The sequence below is a fragment of the Heteronotia binoei genome, chromosome 15, assembly GCF_032191835.1.
Source record: "Heteronotia binoei isolate CCM8104 ecotype False Entrance Well chromosome 15, APGP_CSIRO_Hbin_v1, whole genome shotgun sequence".
Taxonomy (NCBI): Eukaryota; Metazoa; Chordata; class Lepidosauria; order Squamata; family Gekkonidae; genus Heteronotia; species Heteronotia binoei.
In genome coordinates this window covers 23,101,161-23,109,017 of record NC_083237.1, presented here as the reverse complement: position 1 = coordinate 23,109,017, position 7,857 = coordinate 23,101,161, and the positions used below count along the sequence as shown (strand labels likewise).

The 7,857-nt window shown below is 46.0% G+C and overlaps 1 pseudogene; it reads right to left on the bottom strand.

The window, feature by feature from the left end:
• Positions 1 to 6,573: 6,573 nt before the first annotated feature.
• Positions 6,574 to 7,637, bottom strand: LOC132583316 (zymogen granule membrane protein 16-like; annotated as a pseudogene).
• Positions 7,638 to 7,857: the final 220 nt, after the last annotated feature.

Here is a 7,857-nt window from a genome sequence, read left to right as displayed (position 1 = left end):
GCCTTGGTGGAAACAGAAAAGCTATTGGAAGAGAAAGCATACTCCACTGCAGAAACGGTCTAGCACCAGCACGCGCAAGACTCATTCAGAGGGTCCAAACCACAGTGTTTGTAAGCTTTTTGTCAATCCTTCAGGCAAGAGTTCCTATCTGAGGGATCAGAGAAAACACAGTTATAATGTAGTGCTTGACCGCAGACTGGGTTTAAGGGGCGATTGAAGGAGCTCTGTTGCAGGAGCTGTCAAGCCCAATCGGAGTTTGTTCATAGAATCCAATCCAGTGGTGTTATCTGTATTAGGTCCTCCCTCCAGTCTGAGATGAAGGTATCAAGACACACCCCAGCTGCTTTTTGGTGTAGTGGTTAAGTGAACGGACTCTTATCTGGAAGAACCAGGTTTGATTCCCCACTCCTCCAATTGCAGCTTCTGGAATGGCCTTGGGTCAGCCATAGCTCTTGCAGAGCTGTCATTGAAAGAGCAGCTTCTGTGAGAGCTCTCTCAGCCATCCACCTACCTCACAGGGCATCTGTTGTGGGGAAGGAAAGTAAAGGAGATTGTAAACTGCTTTGGGTCTCTGAGATTCAGAGTGAAGGGTGGGATATAAATCCAATTTCTTCTTCTTCCAGTTTGGTGTAGTAGTTAAGTGCGTGGACTCTTATCTGGGAGAACCGGGTTTGATTCCCCACTCCTCCACTTGCACCTGCTGGAATGGCCTTAGGTTAGCCATAGCTATCGCGGAGGTTGTCCTTGAATGGGCAACTGCTATGAGAGCCCTCTCAGCCCCACTCACCTCACAGGGTGTCTGTTGTGGGGGGAGAAGATAAAGGAGATTGTAAGCTGCTCTGAGTCTCTGATACAGAGAGAAGGGCGGGGTATAAATCTGCAATTCTTCTTCTTCTTCTGTTCAATGTTACTTTTGGGGGGTCAAAATGTATGAAATGCAGACAACCTTAAGAAACTGCCAGTGGCTAAGGGGGCTTCTGGCCAACTATAGGCCACTTTCCACTTGTAGGGAAAGTGATAAGAGCAGGTCATGGCAGAACAGCTCTACGGGGGTTCTGTGATTATTCCTGCCCTTGATCCTTTTCAAGAGCCCCGTGGTGCAGAGTGTTAAAGCTGCAGTGCTGCAGTCCTAAGCTCTGCTCACGACCTGAGTTCGATCCCTGGTGGAAGCTGGATTTTCAGGTAGCCAGCTCCAGGTTGACTCAGCCTTCCATCCTTCTGAGGTCTGTAAAATGAGTACCCAGCTTTCTGGGGGGAAAGTGTAGATGACTGGGGAAGGCAATGGCAAACCACCCCGTAAAAAGTCTGCCATGAAAATGTTGTGAAAGCACCCCAGAGTCAGAAACGACTGGTGCTTGCACAGGGGACCTTTCCTTTTCCTGATCCTTTTCAGTCGAACTTCATACATGGTGGGTGGCACAGGTGGATGGTCTCCATCTTCTGGCTAGCAAAGGGAATGCTTCTCTTTTAGCTTTAGAAGATCTTCTGATCCTGTCAACCCTTCAATCTTGCTGAGATGCTCACAGCATATGGTCAGGATGTGGGGAACATTGGCTCAGGTTCTTCTTCAGGACTGGGCTCACAAAGTTTTTGTTGAATAGGAAGAGCCCACTTGTAGAGGTGTGTTAACAGAAAAAAGTACTACTTTTTATTATTGCTAATAAAATTGTCATTTAAAACACTAAATGAGGCTCAAAATAGAGGTAGCGGCTTCCATGGATCCAACCTGTGAACACCACTGCCTTTTAGAACTCGAGTCGTTTAAATATGCTTCAGGGAACTGGTCCTGACCAGGCCCACAGTGTGGTAGACCAAGAGAGCTTGTCTGTCCTTCCAGGGCTTTTTTTGTAGCAGAAACTCCTTTGCATATTATGCCACACCCCCTGATATAGCCAATCCTCTAAGAGCTTACAGGGCACTTAGTACAGGGTCTACAGTAAGCTCCAGGAGAACTGGCTACATCAGGGGTGTGTGGTCTAATATGCAAAGGAGTTCCTGCTATTAAAAAAAGCCCTGATCCTTCCAATGGCTGGTCTGGCACTTGATAAACTTTGGTGTAGGGTTGCCAATCCCCAGGTGGGGGCAGGGGATCCCCCGGTTTGGAGACCCTCCCCCTGCTTCAGGGTCATCAGAAAGCGGTGGGAAGGGAACTCTATTATTCCCTATGGAGATTTATTCCCATAGAAAATCTTGGAGAATTGATCCACGGGTATCTGGGGCTCTGGGGAGACTGTTTTTTGAGGTAGAGGCACCAAATTTTAATTATAGTATCTAGTGCCTCTCCTCTCCCCAAAATACCCCACAAGTTTCAAAAAGATTGGACCAGGGGGTCCAATTCTATGAGCCCCAAAAGAAGGTGCCCCTATCCTTCATTATTTCCTATGGAAGGAAGGAATTGAAAAGGTGTGCCGTCCCTTTAAATGTGATGGCCAAAACTCCCTTTGGAGTTCAATTATGCTTGTCACAGCCTTGATCTTGGCTCCACCCCCCAAGTCTCCTGGCTCCACCCCCCAAGTCCCCAGACATTTCTTGAATTGGACTTGGCAACCCTACTTTGGTGCGGGAATGTGTGCAAGAGCCCCAGGTCCCATTATCAGGGGACGGATCAAGGGCGGGGGCAGAGGGGGGTGTTTTCCCTGGGCATGATGGAGAGGGTGCCAAATTGGACATAGAGTCCATTGTATTCTATGGGACCATAAGACAGAATGGTCCATAAGGGGGAGTCATTTTTTTAATTTTGCCCCCCTCAAATAGGCTTGCCAATCCCCAGGTACCAGTGGGGGTTCTTCCGCTTTCCCAGGCTCCTTCCCGCCCTCAGTCAGCTGGCCAGCAGGGGGAAGCCCCGGCCCCAGAGGACCATGTGCCTTTTCACCTCCGGAGGCTTCAGTCTCCGATTGAAAGGCTTCCTCTTGGGATGGTGTGTCTGTGTTACTTTGAAGAAGTTGGTAGCAACTCGTGAGTAGAGACGCCAATCCCTCACTTTAGAATTGCCAGAAACGGGGGGGGGGGGGAGGGAAACATCTGCTGAGCACTTCATTATTCCCTATGTGGAGATTGATTCTCATAGGGTAAAATGGGGAATTGATCTGAAGGTTTCAGGGGCTCTGGGGCAGCTGTTTTTTGAGGTAGAGGCACCTAATTTCAATATAGTATCTAGTGCCTCTCCCCAAAGTACCCCCCCCAAGTTTCAAAACGATTGGACCAGGGGATCCAACTCTATGAGCCCCAAAAGAAGGTGCCCCTATCCTTCATTATTTCCTATGGAAGGGATTTAAAAAGGTGTGCTGTCCCTTTAAATGTGATGGCCAGAACTCCCTTGGAGTTCAATTATGCTTGTCACACCCTTGTTCCTGGCCCCAATGTCTCCTGGCCCCACCCCCAAAGCCTCCTGGCTCCACCCCCAAAGTCCCCAGATATTTCTTGAATTGGACTTGGCAACCCTACCCTCAAAAAACATGTAGATCTGGTCCTGCCCATTATGCTGCAGTTCTGATCAGAACCAGTGAATGCCGTAACTTCTAGTTTGGCCCAAGACACAACTACATCTATGGACAAAGTCTAATGTCCATATGAATGAAGGCCTCGATATGAAGTATCCATGCTATGTGTGTCAATGAATAAATATACAATATCAAAGATGGATTAAGCGAATGAACAGAACAAAGTACCAGTGGTGAGACTCAACAGCATATCTGTTGGTAACAATCATCATGTGGCTCTATGTACATGACACTAGAGGCACTGAAACCAATGCATGTAGAAGGGAATTGCCCCCAAGGGCATTGTGCCTGCCCCCATCTGTGATTGCCATGTTACAACCACAATAATTATGCTCCAGTTCCAAAGAGTCTGGGGTATGTCTCAGACTGCATAAATTCTTCCTGCTGTTAATATGTTTTTATATGTTCTAAAGCCAAGTGTAGCAGAGAAAATAGAGGCTTTGCTCTGTAGCTCCTGAGCGAATGAATAAGCCTGGCAAAGCAAGTTGTGATGCAGAAGGAAGCAAGACAGCAGGAGAAGGAAGCAGATGACAGCCTGATTTGGCCCTTGGGCTGCATGTTTGACACCCCTGTAGTAGACAGTATCTCTATCCAGAATGAGTGGCCCTCTGGTCAGTCTGGAATAGCTGCCGATGTGGTCGGTTATAGTCTAAGTGAGACAAATCTCTCTCCTCCACTTGGGGATGCTGTGGACCCAAGCCACCTGAGAACCCAGGAAGCTTACTCTATTATTACCTTTTATCTTTGCGGATGTGTTGTTTCCTTTGAATAGCTGCTTGTTTTTAATGATGTTTGAAAAAGGGGCCGTGGCTGAGTGGCAGAGCATCTGTTTGGCATGGTGAAGGTCCCAGGTTCAATCTCCAGCTTTCACAACTGAAGAATTCAGCAGTAGGCAAGCATAAGGCCTCTGCCTGAGACCCGGGAGAGCTGCTGCCAATCTGAGTAGACAGTACTCTATCAGGGAGGCTGACTCAACAGAACGCAACTTCACGTGTCTAGGCACAAAGGATTTCCACTAGGGACTCACCTGGCTCACAGTTTGTGCTTTTAACCACCACACTAGCTGTCACTTTGGTGTCCTGTTCAAGCATTTTGACCCAAAGAAGTTATTTTGAACAGTGGCCAGAGGGCATCGTGATACCCTCATCCCAGGCAGGACATGCAATTATTTAGATAAACAATTGGGGTTTTGAAACTATGTATGAGATACTCAAACAGGTGCATCTAAGAATACATCTGATACGTTCTCATCTTTTCTAAAGCAAGATAAGAAAGCCAAATTAAACTCTTAATCTCTATTAAAAACAAATTAATTTTTCTAAAGCTCTTTTCAGTTAGCTGTCAAAGATAAAAAGGAAACCTCATCCAATAGATGAACCTTGTGGAGGCTTTTAATCATGATATAAAGTTGGCTCTTCACCTTTGGATAAACACTTACTTGAAAGTTGCAAACCAGCGGCCTTGTGTAATTGGAGGATAACGCTGGGGTTAACATAGGGCCCTGCAGAACTACACTTAACACATATCTGCAAGTGGGCTCTTCCTGTCCAACAAGAATATTCTGAGCCTGGTCCTGAAGAAAGGACCAGAGCCAATGTTCCCCACACCCCAACCCTATGCTGTGAGCATCTCAGCAGGATTGGAGGGTCAACAGTATCAAAAGGCCTTCTAAAGCTAAAAGAGAAACATTCTCTTGGCTTGAAGATGCCGATCATCCACCTGTACCACAACCATATTTGAAGCTGGACGGAAGTGTCAAGGGCAAGAGTAATCATGGAACCCCCATAGAATTGTTCTGCCGCTGCCTACTCTTATCACTTTCCCTACAAAGGCTAAGTTCGAAAGTGATCCATAGCTGGTCAAAAGCCTTATGAGCAACTGGTAGTTTCTTTAGAAGGGTGTGGCACTTTCTGCATTTGAACCCCCCCAAATGATGTTGAACAGCAGCTGGAGGGCATCTTCATTTCCTCAACCTGGACTAGGGGGTGGAGCTAGTACACCTAACACCACAGGATTGAATTCTATGAACAAACTCTGCACAAGCTTGCCATCCCCTGTGGCAGAGCTCCGTTAATCGCCCCTTAAACTCATAGTCTGTGGTCAAGCACTATGTTATAACCATGTTTTCTCTGATCCTTTAGATAGGAACTCTCACCCAAAGGATTGACAAAAAGCTTACAAATACAAAAGTTCTTCTGTGTGAGTTTTGCTTATGCCTCTGCTGTGTAGTGCACTTCCTCTTCCAATAGCTCTTCTGTTCCTGCCGGGGCTTGTGGAAAGTCATCGATCATGTGCAAGAGGAAATGCTAGCAGACAACGAAGCACCCTCCGCAGAAAAGGCTGTCTAGCACCAGAAGAAACCATTTGTAGAAGCCTAGCCATAGTTTTTGTAACAGTACACAGGCAAGGAATCAAGAAGGTAACATTGTCAAATCTGCTTTTTATTGTATGACAGACATTGCCAGTAAAACTCTTCATTTGGCTAGAGAGGAAGCTATGAAGAAATAGGACAGGAATGGGACACGTGGTTAGTTGCTTGAACCAATGTAAGACTGAAAACATGTTGGGTGAACTGGTGGACAAAGTGTGAAGATGCACACAGAAGAAGGGAGAAGAAATAGATGGCTGGAAGAAATACAGCAAGTGGGAAAATAAGTGAACAAGGAGAAAAATTCTTGAGAATTTTGAGGAGAATTCTTGAGGAGAATTTTTGAGAATTAGGAGGAAAAAAAATCGTCCTCCACAGTAGAGGAAAGGACAGATTTCCCCTGTCGTCTCCCATCCATTGAACAGTTGAGTTCTCACCGTCCTGCTCCTTGGGATGAACTGGTGGACATTGGAAACGTGGTGGAACGAGTGGACAAAATGTGTATATGCACACAGAGGAAGGGAGAAGTAGATGGCTGGAAGAAATATTGGAAATACAAAAATAAGTGAATGAGGAGAAAAAATTCTTGAATATCAAGGTGGCTGAAATAATCATTCTGAATAGCTATGAGACATAAAGCCCTGAGAGTTGAAGGAAAGGACAGACACTCCCCCCCCCCACTTCTCCTCCCATCCATTGAACCTTTTAGTTCTCCTGTCCTGTTCCTCCAGTGGACTTCACATTCCAGTGGAAACTGATGGCATCAATGACGGAACTCGAGCGTCCACTGAAATAAGACAGGATAGCTCTCGGAAAGAGTGGGTGGGCACTAAAACTGTTGCCCACATCAACTCCAAAAGAGAAGCGGCGTCCAAAGTTGGTTAGGAATTTAAATTTGCGAATGTATGAATCAGACTTCCCAGAGACTTGGACAATGGCCTCTCCATGGTGCAGCACGATCGTCTGCAAGTCACCTGAAGAGCTCCCCACATAGTCGCTCCACTCCTTCCCATACTGGACCTGGAAGCTGAATTAAGAGAAAAGTTGGGTAGGCTTCAGATCTCTTCTGCTGCCTTTGACCAAGTCTATCCAACACCATTGCAGGGACTGACTCCAATGGGATAGAAGTTGTGTCTTGCATGGTAACCATGACACACCAGCTGTAATATACTGAAAAGCACAAAACTAGCTACTCATTACTGTTTTTCTTTGTGATCTTTACTTGCACAATGACACATTTTCCCTCATTGCTCACATACAGCCTGTTTTTCCTCTCATGGCTGTGTGTGAGAAGATAACGTTTTCAAGAACTCGCATCCTTTAGCCAAGAGAATTTATACTCTCCAGAGACAACACTTCACCAAGGAAAACCGTATTGTGCATTAAATCCATCAATGGACTAATTTTCCCCTATCCAGTTTCCAAATCTTAAATCCCCAGCTCTAGATCTTCATACACTTACCCTGTAATGTGCGATGAGCCTACCCGGATACTAATGGCAGTTATAGGTCCATCCAGTTGGTTTACGGCATGCGAGAAGCGCGTTCATCCATTCCCTCCATACTCGCCAGAATGGGAAGCAGAGCGTTTCTTAATAAGCCCTAAAATAAGTTGCAGAGGGAGGGGGGATTGAAGAGTCAAGGCCCAGCACCCTCCTACTATCCATTGAGGACAACCACATCCTTCAGAATATTGACCAATTGCTGGGTTTTACCTGCACTCTTGGAGACAGCACAACAGCATAACAGGAGGATGGCCAAATAAAACATCCTTGAAAGAAAGTTTCAGAGGGTAATTGCGATGTTTAAACCTACAGCTTCTCTTTCTCACAGGTCGACTTCACATAAGTTTGGTAAGAGTCCTGTAGAAAGATATGTCCCAACCATTGAATAGAGACTTAATGTGAGGAAATGGGCAGCTGATGCTCTTCATGGCATGCAAGTAAATAGTATCACCTGGTAAATTACATCCCATTAAACATCAATTAAA